General features: G+C 32.4%; 1 protein-coding gene across 1 annotated transcript in view; it reads left to right on the top strand.

The window, feature by feature from the left end:
• LOC114336016 (glycerol-3-phosphate acyltransferase 1, mitochondrial) overlaps nucleotides 1-24,482 on the top strand; it is a 208,963-nt gene continuing 184,481 nt past the window's right edge. The window contains exon 1 of the mRNA XM_050644505.1: nucleotides 1-134. The gene's annotated coding sequence lies outside the window, so the exon portion shown is untranslated. The remainder of the gene's footprint in view (nucleotides 135-24,482) is intronic.

Raw genomic sequence — 24,482 nt, 5'->3', positions numbered from 1 at the left:
CAGTTATCACCGGTTTTTCTAGTTTTGTTTTGACGTAGCTTTATTCAATTTTGTGGACGTTTCCTAGTTTCCTGTTAATTTTCAAATTACGCACAATTATTCAAGTTGCAACTACAAATTTAAAAAACACGGGGGTGAGTTTTTGTTTTTGCTGTGTTTACTTTTTTTAAATTCCAACATAGAAATGTATGACATAACCTATTTTTATTGCACACCTGTTCTTAGTATCTTTATTTTTATAAACTTATGTAATTGTATTTATTTTTATATCAATAATTAGCAAACGTAGAGTCTAATTTAAACTATGAAGGAGGGCCACTAAGGTTATATTTTGCCTCCAATGTTAACTTTTTTATATTTTGAGTTGTATATTTCTGGAACCAACCATAAACAACTACTCTGTTATTGAAGTAAACGTCTTGTAATAACAAAATCTGCGTTTCATCAATCATTATCATCTCTAGCGCGGTCGAGCGATACTTCTACCACTTGGTGATATCAGTGGTGATATGTCCCTTGCTTTTTAATGACTCTTGTGTCTGCTATTCTACTGATGCAGCCTTTTCCATTCTTTTTTTCCATTTAATGTCCACTCATTTATGCGCCATACGCCATACATTATCTTTTCTTCTGATGTCGTCACTCCCTATTCAGTCTCTGTGTGTTTCCTGTAATTCTTCTGAGTATTCTCATTTTCACAGTTTCCATTTCCATCCAAGGCATTCTGCTAATCTATTTGATCTTTGTACTTTGTACTTTATCTTTTTCTTCTTTTTCAGTGTCTTCATAGCTGGACAGTGTAGTCCCTATACTCAATAGCAAGCATACATGAGATGTATGCTTGCTGTATGCTCTATCATACATGAGATGTATTACATCTGACTCTGTCATATGCCCTCTTCAAGTCAATCAAACATATGAATGGTAATCTCTTTCATGATGAATGTTATATCTGTACCCAATCTTCCTGTATGGAAACATTGTTGCCCATCTGTTAAGTTTATGAGCAATTTCATTTGTTGTTGCAAAATTTTAGTTGTTAGTTTGGGACCATTCAAGTATTACGTAACGCAGGTTGGGGGAGGGGTCAAAAATCTGTTGTCGCTAGTGCTCTAAACATCGCGTGCATTCGCAAAAAGCATACTTCAGTAACAGTAACTATTGTAACAGTTGTTAATTGTAAAATGGTAGCCATTATTTAGAACACATTAAATTTGTGATTATTATAAATATATTATATTCTAAGGGTTTTTACCCTGACCAGTGGTTTGATCCATGGGTCAATTTTAAATTTGTAATGTGTTTGTTCAATGATTTCTCTTCGTTTGAGGTATTTACAACTATGAGACGATAGCTGTGATGATGGCATTTAAAATGCTGAAAGTACATACTTAACTGAATTATAATAAATTTCTTTACACACTATCAGTTTTTTGAAAATATACACCAGTTCCTGTTTTGATTTATTTGGATAGCCGAAATACAGGGCTGTCTTCATCTTAAATGCAACACACTGTATATGTTTATGATTTCTAGAAAATGTCAAGTTACATGGAATTTTTGGTTGCATATTACAAAGGAATGCTTAGTAATGTGTATAGTTTAAATTTAGACTTTGAAAATAGCTGTAGGTTTCACAACATATTGGTAGTAAATGATTACTTAATAATGTAATAAATTACAAACTTCTTTTACTGATACTGATTTTACTTCTTTTACAACAATTACTTATTATGTATTTGTAAAAGTACGAATTTATTTGAGGGTTAGTCTTCAATATTAAAAAAAAGTTTTTAAAATAAACTAGTGAAAATACAAAGATGGTCTAGTGAAAATAAATATTTTGTAGATATCCAATACAGGGTGTTTCATTAATAATTGTCCATATAGTAACTGGAGAAACCTTAGCAGAAAATACGAAGATTTAACCTAAAACACTTAATTAAAATGTGGTTCCTTACTGAGTTACAGGGTGTTTTATCTAAAAATTAAAGAACTATTTTTGTTCAGCATTTTAAAACTATTCGACATATCCTTTTCATACTTGAAAGAAAGTGCGAATACTATACACCCTACTAAATTATGATAAACAAATGTTTCTAGCTACTACCAGAGGCATACGACAGGGGATAGTGGCTGGTTGACCCTTCCCAAATTCTACCCCACTGATGAAATTACTATTTTAGTATAATTTTTTAATTTTTCAATACTTTTTATGTAAATAATATATTCTTCATTCATAACGATAAAATGATTAGTTGAAATATTTGATAATAGATAGATTTGATAATAATAGAAATATTTGAAATTAAAAATGACGCGACACAATACATTAATCAACATAACCGTGTCGTTTAATTTTTAACTTCAAAGATCTCGAAAACTGATGATTTTATCGTTACGAATGAAGAGTATATTATTTTAATAGAAAATATTGGAGAATCCAAAAATTGAACTAAAATAGCAATTCCGCCAGTGGCGTCGAATTTGGAAAGGGTCAACCATTCACTTTCCCCCTTCGTACGCCTCTGGTAACAGGCAGAAACGTGTGTTTAACATAATTTAGTAGTTTGTACAGTATCTATACTTCCTGCCAAGTATGAAAATGATACGTCGAATAGTTTTAAAATGCTGAGCAAAAATATTTTTTAAATTTTTAGATAAAACACCCTGTAACTCAGTAAGGAACCACATTTTATTTAGTGTTTTAGGTTAAATCTTCGAATTTTGTGCTAAGGTTTCTCCAGTTACTATATGGACAATTATTAATGAAACACCCTGTATATTTTCCAATTGTAATTTTATGAGAAATTGTAAATTATACTTTAGAACAATTCAAACAAATAATGCACATTGAAAACCTATCCTAACCAATGGTTTTATCTGTACTTTCACAATTAAGTAGTCTTTATATTCACAATTAATTTACTGTATTCAGTATACTCGCCAAGAGTAGTAAATATGAAAGTTTCTGAATCCCTAACTATAGGGATAGGTGTATTCGCGGAGAAAATCGTGAACTTATCCAGAGGGAGAACGCCTGCACATTAGGTGTTCAGAAGGAAAAATTCGACCTCCGAACACACCCAATTTTGTAATGTGCAGGCGTTCTCCCTCTGGATAAGTTCAGGATTTTCTCCGCGAATACACCTATTGAGTTATGGCTTTGTTCGCGGAGACAGTCTGTGACTAGTTTTGGACAAGTTTCAGACGAACTAGGGATTAATGTTGTGCGCTGGCGCGGCTAGTTATTAGTTTACAGTTTACAATTCTCCACGAACGACTTTCGGACAATTCTCACCGTTTTTAACCTCAAACTACACAAAATATTATACAACTCAAAAAACAAACCTTTTTGACTGTATTTTTGACTTCTGAGTGATACCAAAAATTCAAAAATCATTAAAAATCAAAAACTCGACGTTGTTACCTCGTGAAACTCATAAACCAATTAAATCTTTTTGAATGTGTTGTTTCGTATGATCCAGTGACACGTTCTGATGTCCACCGCAAAATCCATTTTTTTTAACTGCCTGTCAAAATTTGTCACCGACAACTTATTTTTTCATATTTTGCATTGATTTTTTTTTAATATTCTTTGTAGTCCAGTCTTTCACGGTTTTTGCTGTAAATTTTAAAGAACCGCTTGGATTGACATGAAATTTGGCATACGTATAGCTTACATGTCAAAGAAAAAAAGTGATATTGTGCCGATGTGTGCTTTTGCCCTGGGGGTGACTTTCACCCCCTCTTGGGCGTGAAAAAATATATGTCCAAACTAAGTCCGGAAATGGGTAAACTGACTAATTTTAAGCAACTTTTGTTCTATAGAGCTTTTTCGCCAAGTTAACAGTTTTCGAGTTATTTGCAAGTGAATATGTTAATTTTTCAACAAAATAACCACATTTTTAGACGGTTTTTCGCAAATAACTCAAAAAGTAAGTATTTTGTCGAAAAAAACGTTCCTAGCAAAAATATAGCATATAAAAAACTAAAAAAAATGGTGTACGCGTTAGGTCTCTGGATCTCGTAGAACCAGAGTTATATCCAATGAAAAATAAATTCATATTCACCAAATTTAAAATAGAATATTTCGACGTGAAATATCCAAAAAAAATAAGCACTTTTTGGGGAAAACCTATTATAACTTTTTTAAAGTGTTTAAAAAAAGCTTTATTTCTGTTTTTACAAATAGTTTCTAGCATCAAATTTAAGCAAGTTACGCTCAAAATAAAGTTGGCCCCTTTTGTTTTTGCAAAAAAAATCGGGAGGACCACCTCCTAATTAGCAACTTAAATTAAATTAATCGTTAACGCTCCACAAATTATTTTACTTATGTTGTGTTTATATGATATGTAAGTTTCATCGATTCAAAGTGTTTTTTTTTTGAAAAAAATTGGCTTCAAAGTAAAATTTTTAAAAATTTAAATTTTGAAAAATATGCTTTTTTTCAAAATAACTTAAAAATTGTTAGAGATACTAAAAATCTCGAAAAACAAAAAAAGTCAGATTTGCTTTTCTGAATATCATGTATTTTTTTGTTTTTCTGTTAGACAAAAATTGATTAAGATTTGCTAAATTTGCATACATTCGTGATCAGTGACTCGTTCAACCCCTTTTAACTACAGCCCTTTCAATAATAAAGACTTTGAACCGATGAAACTTACAGATCATATAAACAATACACACGAATCAAGAAACTTGTAAAGGCGTAACGATTAAGGTCATTTAAGATACTAATTGGGGGGTGATTTTCTCGATTTTTTTACCAAAACCAAAAGGGACTAACTTTATTTTGAGCGTAACTTGTTTAATTTTGATGCTAGAATTTTTTTTTATAAAACAAAAATGAAGCTTTTTTTAAACACTTTAAATAAGTTGTAATGAGTTTTCCCCGAAATGTGCTTCATTTTTGGTTATTTCACGTTAAAGTATTCCATTTGGAATTTGACGAATATGAACCTATTTTTCATTAGCTATAGCTCTGCTTCTACTAGGTCTAGAGACGTGATATATACACCATTTTTAAAATTTTTTACAGGCTATATTTTTGCTAAGAATGTTTTTTCGACAAAATACTTACTATTTGAGTTATTTGCGAGAAACCGTCTAAAAGCTTGGATATTTTGTTGAAAAAATGAACATATTCACTGCCAAATAACTCGAAAAGTATTGACTTAGTGAAAAAACTCTATAGAACAAAAGTTACTTAAAATTGGCCAGTTTATCCATTTCCTGAGTTTCTTTGGACGAATATTTTTTCACCCCCAAGAAGGGGTGAAAACCACCCCCAGGGTAAAAGCACATATTGGCACAATATCACTTTTTTCTTTGACTTGATAACTATGTGTATGCCAAATTTCATGTCAATCCAAGCGGTTCTTTAAAATTTAGAGGTTTTGCAATATTTTACTGTTAAAGAACGGACTATTGAATTGATTGTTTGTAATTACGGGATAAATCAAGAACGTTTCAGTTTGCTATTTTATTGTTTTGAATTATGGTGTCAACTTCAGGGTCTACAGAGGAAATACATTTAAACGAAATGTAATTTTCTCAATTGTTTTAATTTCACATATTTAACTAAATTTAATTCATTACAATTGCAGTATTTTCATATCATTTAATATTGTTGTTTTGTTTATGTTTCCTCATTCTTATGTGCTGTATACTATCTTCAAATGACAAATTGTCTGGAAAATTAGTTCCTGATCAAATTACATTCAAATACAAAGTAATTGACCATATTTCATTTGCATAATTGGAAATTTGTGGCACGCATTCAATAAACGACAACAACTTAAAATAATCTGCTATGCAGACGATACAATACTAATCTCTCAAAGCATTGATTAATAAATACATTTTTCCTTAATAACTTTCTTTGGCCACTTTGATAAATATGTTCCACTGCATAATGATGCTGGCAAATTACCCTCTGTTTCAGGTCATTGATATACATCAATATAATATCAATATTTCCGCAGTTTTACTTGCCAAACTTTTGTGCGCTCTACGTCTTTCAGGGGAAATTTAAAGAAAGATATATTATTATTTGTTCCATCGTTTCTTTCAAAACATCCCGCGTAAACACACTTATGCTTTACAGAGGCCATTTTATCTAAAATGTGAGGCCATTTTATCTAAAATGTGAGGCCATTTTATCTAAAATGTGAGTCCTTTTTTTTAATTTTGCTATAACTTGTCACAACACTTGTCACAGATAATACACCTATAGGGTAAGTTCGGCCCTGACACTACTCCTACCTCCTCGCAAGTCAGAGAGGGAATGAGAAATCTCGATACGGTTTTCGAGTAGCGCCATCTAGTTGTTGATACGTCTTTCGGTTACCAAGAGATGAGCTATCTATTATAGTGGAATATTTATAATCAATGCTCAAAGTGAAGATGATTTACAACGTATGCTGCACCGATTTAATATAACCACCTGAAAATTTTTTGCCTCTAAGTAAACTCGTGGAAAAAATTAACGCACTACTTTAATTAATCTAAATATTTACAGTATGAACACAAAATAAAACTAAGTTTCATTGAAATAATAATAAACACCTACAAATAAGTCCAACATGACTTTATCATGACCTTAATGTGCCTTATTGTTTCTTTAAAAATTTGTTTTTGCAAATAAGCTAGCATAACTCCAAATTGCAAAAAGAGAAAAATTAGTAAAGTAACACAATAAAATGCATCTGGGTCAACACTAATACCGTGTAGGCCCTCCTCTACTTCTTATGACTGCATTTATGCGTCGAGGCATGCTTGATATCAAATATTGAACAAAATCTTGCGGAATATTCTCTCATTCTTCAATAACGGCCTCAATGAGTTGGTTGTGACTGGCAATAGGGGGTCTGCGACTTCGAATCTTTTTTTTGAGATGGTTCCATAGATGCTCTATAGGATTCATGTCAGGAATGTTAGGTGGCCACTCTAATAATGGAATATCAACATCATTTAGGTAGCCAATAACCTGTCGAGCCACAGGAGGACGAGCGTTGTCTGGCATGAATAAACAATTAGGTCCAAGAAACGGAGCAAAAGGCATTACATGTTCGACAATAATGTTGTCTAAGTAATAATGGGCATTCATAGACCTCGTACGTATGGGGACCAACTCCGTACGAGCTTCAAAACAAATTCCCCCCCAAAACATTTTAGAGGCATTACCAAAAGGTACTTTAGGAGAGATATTGCAGCTGGGAAACCTTTCTCCTCGCCTTCGCCAGACACGCTCACGACCATCTGGAGCTTTTAGGCTTACTCTAGTCTCATCGGAGAAAAAAACTCGTTTCCAATCATCGATTGTCCAATTTTGATGCAATCTTGCAAAATTCAATCTCTGAACCCTGTGTTCTCTGGTAAGCAAGGGTTTTTTGGCCGGTTTTCTGTTGCTCAATTCTGCTTCATGTAAACGTCTTCTAACTGAAATCTTGAATGGGTTGCATGTGAGAGTTCATTTTAAATGAAGTAAAAGTCAGACTTACTCTCAATCTTTATTATAACTTCCGACGACCGGTTTCGCTCTTTAAACTTTGTAGAGCATCTTCAGGTCAAAGGTAACAAGTTACAAAATGCTACAAATAAAAACCAGAATTAGCACATTGTCTGGTTGTAAAAGATGCTAAAGATCCATATGATCAAGCCAATGTTGAATAAAATACATAAAAGTAGCGAAATAGCATACCAATGCACATGCAAGCATTCATGGGGGGTGGTGGTACAAAACTTCCCTCAAACGCGACAACATGCGCAGAAGTATGCTATACATAATCATGCAATCATAACGTGTCGTACTTACATTCGGATACAAGGTGCCATCAACTCAGTTTTCATTATCATGATGTTTCTTTTAAAGTTATGTTAACGGGATATGGTGGAATAGACGGGCGATGCAGCAAAGGTAAACAAATCTATGGGAATTAGGAGTTCTTGAGGGTGATGAGATAGTTGGTGCAAGTTAACCAGCAAATCTATGTCTGTTGTTATGTTTGTGTAAATCAAATTAGTGAATGACTTTTTTACAATTTTAATGTGTGTTGATTTTAAAGATTTTATTTTATTTTATTTTATTTTAATTTTATCTATATTTATATGTATATTAAAGAATTCTATTTATTATTAATGTAAGATTGACAACGTTTGGATCGTAAATGTATTGAGTAATTATTGTGTATGTTAGAATTTGGTTGTGCAGTTGTAAAATGATTATTTTAAGGTCAAAACCAGATCTGTGACGTGTACTGCTCGTGTGGGACTATTGTTCTAATAAGAGGAGTAGGGTGATCGAAAGCTTATTAATTGTAGTTAAAATGCCATATCGGCAGTCACATAATAAATAGCAATACAAAGTAAAAAGGTGGATTTAAATTAAATTAAAAATTAAAACAGCAATGTAGGCAAACAAAACATTACAATACAACACAACAACACTACAATTGTGGTTGTAGTTGTATTGTAATTGTAATGTTTTGTTTGCCTACATTGCTGTTTTAAATTTTAATTTAATTTAAATCCACCTTTTTACTTTGTATTGCTATTTATTATTTGACTGCCGATATGGCATTTTAACTACAATTAATAAGCTTTCGATCACCCTACTCCTCTTATTAGAACAATAGTCCCACACGAGCAGTACACGTCACAGATCTGGTTTTGACCTTAAAATAATCATTTTACAACTGCACAACCAAATTCTAACATACACAATAATTACTCAATACATTTACGATCCAAACGTTGTCAATCTTACATTAATAATAAATAGAATTCTTTAATATACATATAAATATAGATAAAATTAAAATAAAATAAAATAAAATAAAATCTTTAAAATCAACACACATTAAAATTGTAAAAAAGTCATTCACTAATTTGATTTACACAAACATAACAACAGACATAGATTTGCTGGTTAACTTGCACCAACTATCTCATCACCCTCAAGAACTCCTAATTCCCATAGATTTGTTTACCTTTGCTGCATCGCCCGTCTATTCCACCATATCCCGTTAACATAACTTTAAAAGAAACATCATGATAATGAAAACTGAGTTGATGGCACCTTGTATCCGAATGTAAGTACGACACGTTATGATTGCATGATTATGTATAGCATACTTCTGCGCATGTTGTCGCGTTTGAGGGAAGTTTTGTACCAACACCCCCCATGAATGCTTGCATGTGCATTGGTATGCTATTTCGCTACTTTTATGTATTTTATTCAACATTGGCTTGATCATATGGATCTTTAGCATCTTTTACAACCAGACAATGTGCTAATTCTGGTTTTTATTTGTAGCATTTTGTAACTTGTTACCTTTGACCTGAAGATGCTCTACAAAGTTTAAAGAGCGAAACCGGTCGTCGGAAGTTATAATAAAGATTGAGAGTAAGTCTGACTTTTACTTCATTCGTCTTCTAACTGCTCGAGACGATATCGAGACATTACGAACATCTGCTAGTTCATTTTTTAGCAAATTGCTGGTGACTCTCCTATCTCTGAGAGCACGTTGTCTCAAAAAACGATCATCAATTTGATTAGTGCAATGTTTTCGCCCTTGCCCTGGTCTTCGATGGTACGACGATGTTTCATTATATCGCCTCATCTTGCGACTGATGCTGGAATTATGTCTTCCTAACAAACCTGCAACGTATCGCATTGAATATCCTTCATCTAGGAGAGTCGATGCTCACACTGCCTGCTCTATTGACAAATTTCTTTGGCGATTCATTTTTTTATTTGATTTTTATGCAAATGAACTTCCAAACATGCATGTGATGAAAAATATCACAATAAAAAGCTTGTTGCTCACAAGCACTTTGCTTTAATCGGCACTTTTTATGAAAAGTTTAACTCACTTTTAGTCTAAAACGAAGTTCAATACAAATTATTGTTAAAACAAGACTATTATTAGCTTACATAACAACTGTCACTGTCAAACAAGGTCCATAGGCAACTTGTCGTACAGTAAATTATCAATAAATAAAGCTTATTAAGAAAAATATGAGTGGTGCGTTAATTTTGTCCAGGAGTTTATTTTCTCGAACAGCCAGTTTTTATTGAATTGTGGCTACTTTTTTAATAATTTTCAAAATATACCTGAAAAATGTAAATTATAAATAATTTTATATATTATTACCAGGTCTCTATAATCTTACTGAACCATTTACAAATTCGTGCTGGATTTTACAAATGTTCACTGTACCTCGATAAAAACTGATTTATCGAAAAAGTAGTAAGAGGCAAAACAGTTTTAAAAACATTGTGTTTAACTAATGCTACCACAATAATAATTATTTAATTGGAACGTACACAACATTTTTGGGGAGTTTAAGGGAACAAACCCCATAAAATTATAATGGGGCGCACAAATTTCACTGTAATTTTTTTAAGATGTTCCTGCCATGAGAATGTTCCTGCCATTTTACTTTAGACCGTTCACATGCTAACACGCGCTTTAATGACCTAAAACGCGCGTTAGAATGTGATCGGTCTCAAGTAAAATGTATGTAGTTGTAATAGCACGTTATTAAAACGCTCGTTAATCGCCTCTCATGTGAACGGGCTCTAACGCGCGTTTTGATAACGCGCAATTACAACTACACTGCGCTCCAAAATTAACGCATAATTTTAAAAACCCTGGTAATTCAAATAATTTTAATGTTTCGATTTTTGTGATAATATTATATTATAGTGCCGTCACTGAAGATTTTCACCTCCGATTTCGTTGAACCTTCATCGATTTTCATGAAAATTGGTGAGCAGTTAGAGGACACCTCAAGAAACAAAGGTGACATGATGCTAATTTGCGCTTTTACCCTGGGGGTGGATGCTACCCCTTTTCTGAGGTGAAAATTATTTTATTAAAAATTATACCATAAATCGATAGAGGAACAAATTCTAAGCAAAATTTGTTATATTAAGTTATTAACATAAATCAATACTTTTTGAGTTATTAAAGATCAAAGATTTTATTTTTTCTTAAAAAAATGCATGTTTTAAAGTTTTTTTTCACGTATAACTCAAAAACTATTAGCTTTAACAAAAAAGTTATTCCTACCAAAATTGAAGACAATAAAAAACTAAATACACTGTTCACTCAAAGTACTAGGCTAATGTTAATTCAAAGTGAGTTATGAGTAATTGAATGTATATTTTTTTCGATGAGTACTCAAATCTAAGTATTCAAGCTTAAAAAACGGGAAAACGATGCATTTTATAAAATATACCTGCTTAATACTTATCAAAGTACTTCAGAATACCTAACAAATGAGCTCAAGAAGAAGTTAATAGCATCAAAATTAAGCAAGTTATGATGAAACGAAGAGAAACCTTTCGAATTTTTTAGGAAAAAGTGGAAAATAAAACATACGCCATTTCCACAGAAATTAAAATTTATGGTAATGATTTTAACAATTTTAACCGGTTTAGATTGCATATTTTTGAAAAAAAAAATAATTTAAAAAAATCAGAATTTGTAAAATTATCGTCATTTTCATTTTCTTTTGACAATAACTATAAAAATACTCAATATACGTAAAAAATGGTAAATAACCAAATTTAAGTTTTTTCTATATAAAATATTATAACTCTTTTACTATTTCTGTAGGTGAAAAATAACCGAGATAGAAACGTTTAAAGATTAAAATTTGCTGCGAGAACCATGTAACCGTGGCCATTTAATCATTGATTTAAAAAAAAAAAGTAAGGGGTGTAAAAGATTAATTTCAACGCCGTTTAATATCATTTCAAACTGTTTTCAGGTGAACCTGATATCTTAAAAGTTAACGAAGTTATTAGAAAAAAACGATAATATTTTTTGGAAAATTTTTTAAAAGATTAAGTTTGAAAAATTTTTGGAGCATAAATTTTCATGCTATTAACTTGTTCTGTATCTTATTTGATAGATATTTTTAAGTACTTTCACAAATGCTTAATAAGTTTATGTTATAAAATGCATAATTTTCCCGAAATTTAGCTTGAATACTTAGATTTGGGTACTCGCCGAAAAGAATATGCATTCAATTTTTTGGTAAGAAGTTTATTTAATTTTTTATTAGCTTCAATTTTGGTAATAATAACTTTTATGTAGAAACTTATAGTTTTTGAGTTATCTATGAAAAATCGGTTAAAAACATTCATTTTTCTTACGAAAAATTAAAATTTTTGAAAAATTGGAATAAATCCTTTGTAAAAGGTATAAAATTTATTAAAATCCCTAAAGGGCTACATCAGAACAAAACGTTTTCGATTTTATTACAAAATCATCATCAGTGTAAGACAGTCTGAATGCTAGCTGAGCCACCAAAGAAATATAGGGGTAATAACCCTTCAAATATAAAATGTATGCTTTACAGATGCATATTTACTTAAAATGCCTTGTGATGGGCAAAAGGCAACAGGAATAATGCCCTAAGGTAAGGTATTTAAATTCCTAACATGTGGGATGCAAAAAAATTGAGTTTACATTTCGATGACTTTATGGCAACTGAAATGTCTCTGATAGTCTGAAACTGATAGTCATCGAAATGTAAACTCAATTTTTTTGCATCCCACATGTTGGGAATTTAAATACCTTACCTTAGGGCATTATTTCTGTTGCCTTTTGCCCATCACAAGGCATTTTAAGTAAATATGCATCTGTAAAGCATACATTTTATATTTAAAGGGTTATTACCCCTATATTTCTTTGGTGGCTCAGCTAGCATTCAGACTGTCTTACACTGATGATGATTTTGTAATAAAATCGAAAACGTTTTGTTCTGATGTAGCCCTTTAGGGATTTTAATAAATTTTATACCTTTTACAAAGGATTCATTCCAATTTTTTTGATTGATGGTATACAGCCAACTACAGGAAAACTTTTCTTTCCTTGTGGATTTTAAAATTTTTGATTTTTAATAACTCAAGAAGTTTTGATTTATTTTAATAACTTTATATAACAAATTTTGCTTATAATTTGTCCCCTATCTAATTGTGGGGTTATTTTTAATAAAATAATTTTCACTCCGAGAAGGGGTGGGATCCACCCCCAGGGTAAAAGCGCAAGTTGGCACCATGTCACCTTTGTTCCTTGAGATATCCCCTAACTACTCACCAATTTTTATGCAAATCGATGGAGGTTTAATGAAATCGGAGGTAATAGCTCATATCCACCTTCAGTGACTTCACTATTATTGTTACCCACGGTATATTATAAAATTTATCGAAAGAACGGTAAAAACGCTGATGTTTTTATAATTTTTTACAAAAAAATTAAAAACATGCTAGTTGTGCATCATTTTATTTCAAATTTAGTTGGGTTGGAATATGTTGTGCTAAACGTTTAAAGGGGTTTTTCAAGTTTAGTGAATGTTTTTTCCTTTGAAATGAACCACCAGCAGCAATAAAATCGAAATTTGTCAGAAAGTGACTGTATTAGAATCGTTACTCTTCGCGAAGAAGGATACACTCAAGTCGAACTCGCTGAACGTTTTAACGTCATTCAGTCAACAATTTCAAGAGTGTTAACACGTTTTTCTGTTACTGGAAGTAACTCGAGAAGCCCCAGGCATGGCCGTAGAAGGGTTACAACTCCTAATCAAGACCGGTTTTTGACACTTCGTACACCGAGACAAAGGTTTGTTAGCAGTACTTCTCTACAAAATGAATTTTTGGATCGTTATAACTTTAGAATCAGCCAAAATACGATTAGAAGAAGACTTGCCGAAAACGACCTACGCCCTGGAAGGGCACCAACTGGCCCATCATTGACCAGAGACCATAGAAGGCAAAGATTGCATTTTGCTCGTGGACATGTTGATTGGAATAGTTACGATTGGGGAAGAATATTGTTCACCGATGAATCCAGGTACTGTCTTTGTTCTGATGACAGGAGAAACCGACTGTACAGAAGGCCTGGGGAACGCTGCGCACAGTGTACAGTATGGCGGCGGCTCGGTAATGGTTTTAGCTGGGATTAATTGGGAGGCTCGTACGGAATTAGTTAGAATAGATCGCGGGCGGCTTACATCGCAGAGGTATATAACAGACATTTTAGAAGAGCATATCGTGCCATTTGCACCATTTATTGGGGATAATTACATGCTTATACAAGATCATGCCGGGCCATACATGGCAAGAATTGTGCACCAATATCGTCATTCGGTTGGAATTCCTGCCATGGATTGGCCTGCGGGAAGTCCTGACCTCAACCTAATAGAACATGTTTGGGACATCATAGGCAGACGACTACGACAACTACCTAATGCACCAAAGACGTTAGATGAAATGTTTTTGCGATTAGTTGAAATTTGGGATCAAATTGATCAAGAAGAAATTAGAACGGTAATTCTCAGTATGAGAGATCATTGTCAAGCTGTAATAAATGCCAGAGGAGGCAATACTCGATACCAGTACTCGGTTCTAGTACTTTCCTGAACTTAAAAAATTAAATTCCGTCATATAATTATAATGTTTGTTTAGATCAGTTGTTTGTTTAGATTTATGATGTTATATTTTCAATTTCAATACATTTTTTGTAAAAAAAGAAAAGTTTTTCATTTAAGATATTCTAAAACAATCATAAAGCAGAAAAGAACAAACAAAAATTTTTTCATCACAACTCAAAATAAGAATTTTAAAATTATGCGTTAATTTTGGAGCGCAGTGTACATACATTTTACTTGAGACCGTTCACATGATAACGCGCGTCTTAATGACCTAAAACGCGCGTTAGCATGTGAACGGTTTCAAGTAAAATGTATGTAGTTGTAATACCGCGTTATCAAAAGGCGCGTTAAGCGTCTGTCATGACAACGGGGTCTTAGTGTTTTGGATGACGCTTTATTAGTGGTAGTTTTCCCTGGCATACAACTACAGACAATATTCTTTGCCTCTCTGGCTATTTAGCAGCTTGGTGTGTACGAATTTCATTATGAAAATATCGGCAAAATAGGTGGAAGTTTTTGCTTTTAAAGGAAAATTACAGAATGGATATTTAAAAAGTAACTAACCGAACAAATAACAATCTAGGCTAATAATTTTTCAATACATTCTCATACGTTAAGTGTTGATAAACACGTAATAACTTGTTTTTTGTCTAATTTATTTTACAATTACGTACATTTTATCGTAAATAGCATACAACACAAGGTGTTATTTATTTCCTGTTTAAAAAATGTATGGATTAAATAATTAACTATAATTTATGTCAATAAATTTTCATTAGAAAACATATTTTTGTTCTGTCAAATAACGCTTTATTAAAGAAAAAACGATATTCATTTTGTTTTGTTAATTTTTGTTTGCGTGTACATGTAAATTGGTACCAATTATTTAACAGTGAACTGTAAGTGTAAGTATAGTAAAGTTTACTGTAAAACATTAAAAATGTATAAACATTTTCAATTTCTTTGCAACCCGAAAACGCAGCAGCATTATATTCTAGTTCAATCAGAGAGTGCAGCAAGCGTCTATACCGGTTTCGGGACATTTTTGTCCCTCGTCAGTAGACACACATGCTCTTCTCTCTGACTCAACCAGGGAACCAGGATACAATTTCGGCTTGCAACGAAAGAAATGGCTGGGATGTAGTGATGTTGAAAAAGTAACTATTCGTTACAAAGTACTCGTTACTTACCAATACCGAAAGTAACGATTACTATACAGAGAGGTAAATCGTTACTTTGATAAATTTGATTACTCTGATTACTTCGTATCAATCGTATCAGAGCGAGTACCTATTTTGATTTTGAGTATTGTATCTACTCGGTTGATATCGGAGTCGGACCGGATTCCACGAGTGTTCGGTAATCAGTACAGTTAACTAAAATTTTATCTATAAAGGGCGAAGGCTATGAAGAGTTTTACAGGATTACAGGGCGCTGAGAAGTAGCTGAAACAGAGGGAGGTATATCATTTAACAAAGCATTCACCCAGAAACAGATGTCTATACGATTTGTCGAGGTATATAATTCACAGAATTTCACAGATGTTAGTTCTTTTGAAAATGAAAATGCAACACATTAGATTTTAATAATAAATACACACTATTCTTATCAAGCCTAGAAATAAATAGCTCAGATTGACCGGAAAATATGTAGAAATGATAATATTTCTAGACTATGATCAACTTTAATTTTTCATGTATGTAGGTATGACACTGTTTTTATTAGACCAGGGCATTTAACACTAAAAACACAGGAATAAATCTATTTTTAAATATAGTAGGTACATTAGGCTATTGATTATATTCAAAATAAGATAGCTAAAAGGAACTACAACGTTAACGGGGTTTTATTATTTCATATGGTCAATGGACATCTATATATGAAAAAACCGCGGAGTGCTACCATTTAAAGGGGTGCGTTTTTGAGAAATTGGTGAATTAGTCCCTGGGCACAGGTTACATTAGGGTGAGTTCTATGCACTTTTGGTACAAACATATCTACATAAAAATTATTCCTGGTTAAATTTACTATCTAAATATCACTTTTTAAAGTCAATGATACTTTTTTTTACAAAAATATATTCAAAAGAAAAAGCACAAAGAAACCCAAAAGAAAGAAATTTTGTTTTTTGTCCCATAACTTTTGTCCACGGTAATGTAGGTATAGACATTGCTTTACAGAAAAAAACCTACATATTTCTTCTTTAAAATGTTGTTTAGTAGAGGTAATTAGGATTTATAGTTTTCGAAATATGATTTTTCAAAGTTCGCCACTCACAGCAATTTTGGGCAATTTTCCTTGTTATTTCGCAAATATTGTTCTGTAACTTTTTTCGACGTAACTTTAGGTATATGCAATGGTACACGTAATAGGAATAGAAATCAATTACCTTTAAAATGGTCTACTGTATAACGTTGTACGACTTTTTTTAAAGAAATTATGGTTTTTCAAGCTTTTATACTTTTAACGATTTTTTATAATATAATATAAAAATAAAATAATATTATTATATAATATATTATATATTATATTATATATTATATTATATATAGTATATATAATATAATATTATATTATATATTTAATATATTATATAAATACCTAATATAAACAAAATATTATTTTTTACGATTATTTTTGAAATTTCTCATTTTAACTTTTTTTTTCTTGTACATGAATATACTATATTATATTGCTCAATAAAGAGGGCTTACTTTCTGTTCTTTAAAATGGTGTATTATCTATATTTAAATATGTAATGGAAACCGGGTGATTCTTTAATATTTTTTTACCTGTATTATTTAAAATTATTTCTTTTACAAAAATTACATAAACATTAGTCTTAGAAAACATCACTTTAGTTAAAATTATTTAAACGTTGACATTTAAAAAATTTCAAAATCAAAGTCCATCTCTTCGTTAGCATTAGCTTCAATATCTACCTCTGATACCAGTTATCTTAGAGTTCCCACAATTAGTACCCATGCACATGCACCCTTTGCAGAATATTGAACAACTAATTCCTATCTTCCTACAACCGCAATTTTTTGTACATCCTTTGGTACATTTACATGCTATTTTTTCAAGCACAGCTTGTGGTGCAGGAGCTTTGACAGTAAATATTGGAATTAATCCATATTTTGAAGTTAAACCCGGCCGAGTCAAGTGGATCCAAAGTATTACCTATAAAAAATAAGATTAAATCATAACACACAATCATATAAAAAAGTTATAATGAGGAATTTAAAAAATAATCCTAAAATTAAAAATCGTTGCAAGTACTTATTACATTTTGAAAAAGCATATCTTATTCAAAAATAATCCTAGAATTTTTTATAATACACCATTTTAAAGTAAACAGAATAAGCTTTCTTTTTTATTATAAAATATATACCTAAATGTAGAAAAAAAAGTTATAAAGGGAAATTTAAAAAATAATCGTAAAAAATATAAAAACTCGTTAAAAGTATAAAGTCTTGAAAATTATAACCTCTTTAAAAGAAGTCGTACAACATTATACAGTAGAACATTTTAAAGGTAATTGATTTCTCTTCCTCTTACATGTACCATTGCGTATACCTAAAGTTACGTCGAAAAAAGTTACAGAACAATATTTGCGAAATAACAAGGAAAATTGCCCGAAATTGCTGTGAGTGGCGAACTTTGAAAAATCATATTTCGAAAACTGTAAATCCTAATGACCTCTACCAAACATAATTTTAAAGACAAAATATGTAAGTTTTTTTTCTGTGAAGCAATGTCTATACCTATATCCCCGTGGACAAAAGTTATGGGACAAAAAACAAAATTTCTTTCTTTTGGGTTTCTTTGTGCATTTTCTTTTGAATATATTTTGTAAAAAAAGTATCTTTGACTTTAAAAAGTTATATTTAGATAGGAAATTTAACCAGGATCAATTTTTATGTAGACGTGTTTGTACCAAAAGTGCATAGAAGTCACCCTAATGTAACCTGTGCCTAGGGACTAATTCACCCATTTCTTAAAAACGCACCCCTTTAAATGGTAGCACTCCGCGGTTTTCTCATATATAGAGATTCATTGACCATATGAAATAATAAAACCCCGTTAACGTTGTAGTTCCTTTCTATAGTACATAATCAATAGCCTACATAGAGACTTGCAACTTTTTGCATTGTATTTAGGATTAGGATGACGTCTGGAAAAAGTCTACAATACAAAAATAGGTGGAAATGCCTTATTACATTTTAAAGTGTATAAAACGCATCGAAAAATGCATAAACATGTTAGAATCAGTATATTAAGGGCCAGATTTTCTTATTTCGGGGTATTTGGGATCACTAAACACGACTTTGCAATCAGAACCTACTTCCAAAGCACCTGGGTGCCCAGGGTTACTGCTAATAATCCGGTCAACTTAGACATAAAAATAGTTGGCAAAAAACAAAAATTGCCGGAGAGCATAATTTTGGTGAAGAACTAGAGTTTACCATAACAAATAAAGTTTTAAAAGTCCCCATCGATCCCATGTGTGCAACAAAAGTTATTCGGGGTCAAAGGTCAAAATTTGAGATTTTTGGATTTTTCGCGAAAACAGTAAGTTTATCAAAAAAAAAACATCCAGCCAAAGTTGTAGATCTTAACATTCTCTACAAAAATAGTCCTTACAATTTTTTCCTAAGAGTTACCATTCCTGAGATATCGCGATTTTAAAAGTTACTTTATACATTATAATGCACAGATAAGCCACGTATATGCATAATGTGGCACTTAAGACAAGTATAAATGCCTATTTGTGTCTCTTTTATATAATATATTCTGAAAAATGTTTCTTCAAAAGATAATCAGTCCCAAACTGAATTTCCTCTATCCACGTGGCCTTGAAAAACATTTGGCTATACCATTGTTTAAAAAAGAACAGATTGTCTATTGTAAACAATGGCTACAGTATTGTCCGTAAGTCTTGTTCATATTATCTGATTCTTTTAGTGCTAAAGGTTCAGTTCAAGTGAATATAAGTGCTAATTACAAGCGTCTACCATTTAGCAGACATTACGGGCTTACAGTGACAGTGGTATTTGACGGTTACAGTGACTTGACAAAGAATATTAAAGCTGCAGAACAACGTCGTCGAACTACAAAAACATCATCAGGTTCCGAGATTATCTTTGATGAAAATATAATAGTTCCAGCGAATCAACAACAATTTTTCGCTAAGATTAATAATAAACCTCGTTTCATTTCCATGTTAACTAACAAATTAACAGCTGCGAATATTGAAGTGAAACAAGCTAAAAATGACGCAGATGTCCTTATTTGAGACAGCAATTGAAAAAAATTTAAGGCAACAACCACAACAATTGTAGTTGGTGAAGATGTTGATTTGTTAGTACTGCTTACTGCAAGGACTCCAGTAGATAAAATTATTTATTTTCTGAAACCTGGAAGGGCTCAACAGCGAGCAGAGATATATTCTTCGAAAAGTTTATCGGCTTATCACAAATGCCAAAAGTACATTTTATTTTTACATGCGATAACCAGCTGTAACACTACGTCAGCAATGTACAGAAGGGGCAAAAAGTCAGTACTTAAATTATTCGAAAAAAAAAAAGATTTGACTGAGTGCTGTAAAGTTTTTACAGAACTTGATTCCACACCACAAACAATAATTACGGAAGGAATTAGCTTTCTTCTTGCAGTTAGCTGTCTTAGTTGTCTTGATAAATACCGATACTTAACTTTTGTAAAAAATACGCGAAACAAAAAACAAGTACAACTATCATGTCTTCCTCCAACATCAGCATCCGCTTTTCAACATCTGTATCGAGTATATTATCAAGTTCAAACATGGCTAGGCAATGAACTGAATCAAGAAGACTGGGGTTGGAAATTAATAGATAATACTCTGGAACCGATTAAAACCTTACTCCCACCTGCCCCAGAAAAACTCCTTAACACTATTTTTTGCAATTGCAAAAAAGGTTGTAGTGGCAAATGTGAATGTAAAAAAGTCGGGTTGCTGTGTTGTCTAGCGTGTACCAACTGCCAAGGTCAGTCTTGCTCAAATGTCCAGTTTAGTACAACAGAGGAAGACCCTGTGATTTTAATGAAGAGACCAATGACTCAGTCACATTTGAACAATTTTTGAATATCCAGGAAGAGGAAGAAGGTGAAATCGAAGAAGACTTGCCTGTTGAAGTAGACTTTCAAGAATATGAATCTGATTAAAATATCTAAAGAAATCAAAACAATAGTTAACCTAATAATCAATAGCAATATCAATAATCAATATCAATAATAAGGTAATATCTAGAACTTGACCGGTATTGTTTCCTTAAATTATCCTAAAATTGTCAAAACAGTTAGTGGAGTAGGCCTACAGGGGAAACCAAGGTAAAAAAACGCGCCGAGTACACTACCTCACAGGTGGTGTGGAAACGTGTGCATATCATGTATAATGTGACTCTTAGAATCGCGATATCTCAGGAATGGCAACTCTTAGGATAAAAATAGTAAGGACTATTTTTGTAGAGAATTTTAATATCTACAACTTTGGTTTAAGGTTCTTTTTTGATGAAACTTACCGTTTTCGAAAAAAATCCAAAAAATCTCAAATTTTGACCTTTGACCCAGAATAACTTTTGTTGCACACATGGAATCGATTGGGACTTTTAATACTTTATTTGTTATGGTATACCCTAGCTCTCCACCAGAATTTGGCTCTCCGGCAGTTTTTGTTATTTCAAATGTCTATATAGACCGGGATATAAGGTACGTCATCTAGGGTTTCGAGGGTGTGTTTTTGCCACTTTGATGCAAACAGATTACTCGAGATTACTGATATTGTGGAGCAGCAATGACAGAACAATTACATATCATTTAATTTCTATCCATTAAGGTACTAGTACACTTTAGAAGACCAAAAATAATCATTTTTTTCAAGAATTTTTTTCTCAGAACCCTTATTAGAAATGAACATAAAGTTTTTTTCATATTAATATATAACTCTTAGAGAGTACAAAAAATATATATTTTTTCATTTATGCACGTACACTAATATTGCAGAGGGCGCAAAAGTCGAGGCCTCGAAAAATGATGGCGGACAGTTAATCTCAGGATTGGGATATCTGAAACAAAAAAATCGTACTGCATTTGAAAAAGGAAGGTTTCTTACGTGACAATTTACCACAATTTCATCAAAAAATAAAAAATAATTATTTTTTAACCATGAAAAACTGAAGAAAAACGGGTCATTTTTTCACAAAATTTTTTCAAATTTCCGTAAAATCTTTTCTTTGCGGAATTTTTCACTAACGGTGGTAAATTCTCACGTAAGAAACCTTCCTTTTTCAAATGCCGTATGATTTTTTTGTTTCAGAGATCCCAATCATGAGATTAACTGTCCGCCATCGGAACTACTTTTTTTCGAGGCCTCGATTTTGGCGCCCTCTACAACATTAGTGTACGTGCATAAATGAAAAAAGATATATTTTTTGTATTCTCCAAGAGTCAGATATTAATATGTAAAAAGTTTTGTTCATTTCTAATAAAGGTCCTGAGAAAAAAAAATCTTGAAAAAATGCTTATTTTTGGTCTTCTAAAGTGTACTAGTACCTTAAATAGATCGGTGAAGGTCGTTATATCGGATCTTATACTTATACGAAATACTCAGAAATGCGATTCTCGATATGATTGCCGGTACTCAAGTACAAGAGTAACAAAAGTAATCAAAGTAACGAATACTTTAAATGATTACTTTATACAAAAGTAACGATTTGTAACGAATACTCGAAAGTAACTATAATCAACATCACTACTGGGATGCTGATTTTTTTTAGAAGTCTCGGAGGTGGTTACTAGGGATGGTTCCCACTGTTTTTATTAGATTGAAAACTTAGTCTTAGTCTTTTTACTGAAAACGTTTCTTCGTTAACTAACGGGATTGACGTAAGAGAGAAGAAGACCTGGAAATCCCATAAAATTCTATTGTTTCTTCTTATGATGCCTATCCATTCTGGATGTTGATTAACATGGCTATCGTAAATTTCCTTCACCTGTGTGCCTTCTCTATTGAGGTCAATATGGCAAATTTCTCTCTTCTGGGTTTGATGAATTAAGTCATTGGCTGTTGTGTGGGTCCAATATCTGATGTTTCGTAGCCAAGATTTTTTCTTTCTTCCTATATCCCTTTTACCTTCGATCTTACCTTGTAATCGTAAATTTGCTGGCAGCAAATTGAATCACTTTCTCAAGTTTTGCAGATCTTCTTCCACCTCATCTTACACATATTACACAACTATAATGCAGGTAACATCAAAAATCTTCAACGTATTTTAATTATTGATCTAACTCTTGTAAGTGAAGCCTTGGGTTTGAAAATAAATATGAAGAAGACAAACATAAGGATTATAGGTAGAAATAATTACCCAAATGAAAAGATCCAAGAAATCAAGCAAGTTAGACAGTTTAAATAAAATACTTGAGTTGTCTGAGACTCAAATAATGAGCAGAGTAGAACAAGTCAGAAATGCTTTTTTGAAATTTCGTAAAGTACCCCGCACAAACCTTATTGAAATTACGACCCAGTGGATTTACTTCATACTTTGGGAAAATACCCTTTGAAGCATTGTGATGAAAAGTTCTCATGGGCACAACCCGATCGTATAGAGGATTTTCAAGATATAGAGGCACAAACTCGGAAAATTATAAGATTTACTGGGTATTCCAATTCCCTGAGTTACTGGTTATCTGGCAACAAATAGAAGTTTGCATCAAATAAAAGTACTAGTGGTCTAGGATTTTTTCCTGGCTATCCAATGGCGACCTTTTCTTTGACCTTGACCTTCAACGGACGTCATCTTTTAGAGTTTCGAGGGTTTTCGGCATTAAATTGATATAAACAGATTACTCATGGGTTTTTGGGATCGCTAAACACGAATATGCCATCAGAATTGACTTCCGGAGCACGTGGTGGCCAGGGCCACTGCTGGGGACGTCATCTTCTAGAGTTTAGATGGTTTTTGGTATTTAATTGATGCATCTCCATACGATCGAGATATGCCCATGAGAACTTTTTATCAGGATGCTTCAAAGAGCATTTTCCCAAAGTATGAACTAAATTCACTGGGACCTACTTTCCGTAAGGTTTGTGCAGGGTACTTTCTGACTGATCGCAAGTTGGATTTCGACCTGAGACACAAGATGATAAGGGCTTACGTTTGTCCTGTTCTCTTGTACGGAATGGAAGCATGGATATTAAAGGACCGCTCCCCAAAATGAACGAGTCTTCAGGATAGGGAACTTTTTGATTATGGTAAAAGACTGCATATTTAGGGTATATATTACGAGGAGATGGATACACTTTTTAGCAACTAGTACTAAAAAGAAAAATAGTGGGGAAGAGAGATATAGGACCAAAAAGGATATCATGGCTGCGTAATATTCGTCAATGGACGGGAAACCACAGTTATAAAATGAATATGCTGCTGTGCTGCTAAAAATAGAACAATAATTTAATCCTGATTATCTAAAATGTCACCTGACAATACAATGTACGGTCGTCGCCTACGCAGAAATGCACGGCACCTTAAGAAGAAGAAGAAAACCTAATTTTGTAAAATAATTATTTATACCTTATTTATACCGACTTTTAAATATCAATAAATGGAAGAAATTTTCTGAAAAAACTGCGAATATACTCTTACTTTTTTGCTCTTTAATTTATATTTTATATTTAATTTAGGACATTCTGCATACGTCTTTATACACTTTGGCATACCCTGTATATGTACCGGGTGTCCCAATAAGAATAGCTCTCGGCCATATCTCAGGAACCGTTTATAGTACAGCTTTGAGAAAAAAATATTTATAACAAAATTTTCCTCGGGAAAAGCCTGGAAATTATTTCCATAATTGTAGGTTCACCGCTAGAGGGCGTAATTGAATATCAAAAATTAAAAAATCAAAATTTTACAAAATTTACCTAATGAAAGGGCACTGGAAATCCGGTCCTCGTATTCTTCTTAAAATTCTGAGCATATTTGATTTCACAA

Source organism: Diabrotica virgifera, chromosome 2 (assembly GCF_917563875.1).
Source record: "Diabrotica virgifera virgifera chromosome 2, PGI_DIABVI_V3a".
Taxonomy (NCBI): Eukaryota; Metazoa; Arthropoda; class Insecta; order Coleoptera; family Chrysomelidae; genus Diabrotica; species Diabrotica virgifera.
This window is presented reverse-complemented; position numbering and strand designations above follow the sequence as displayed.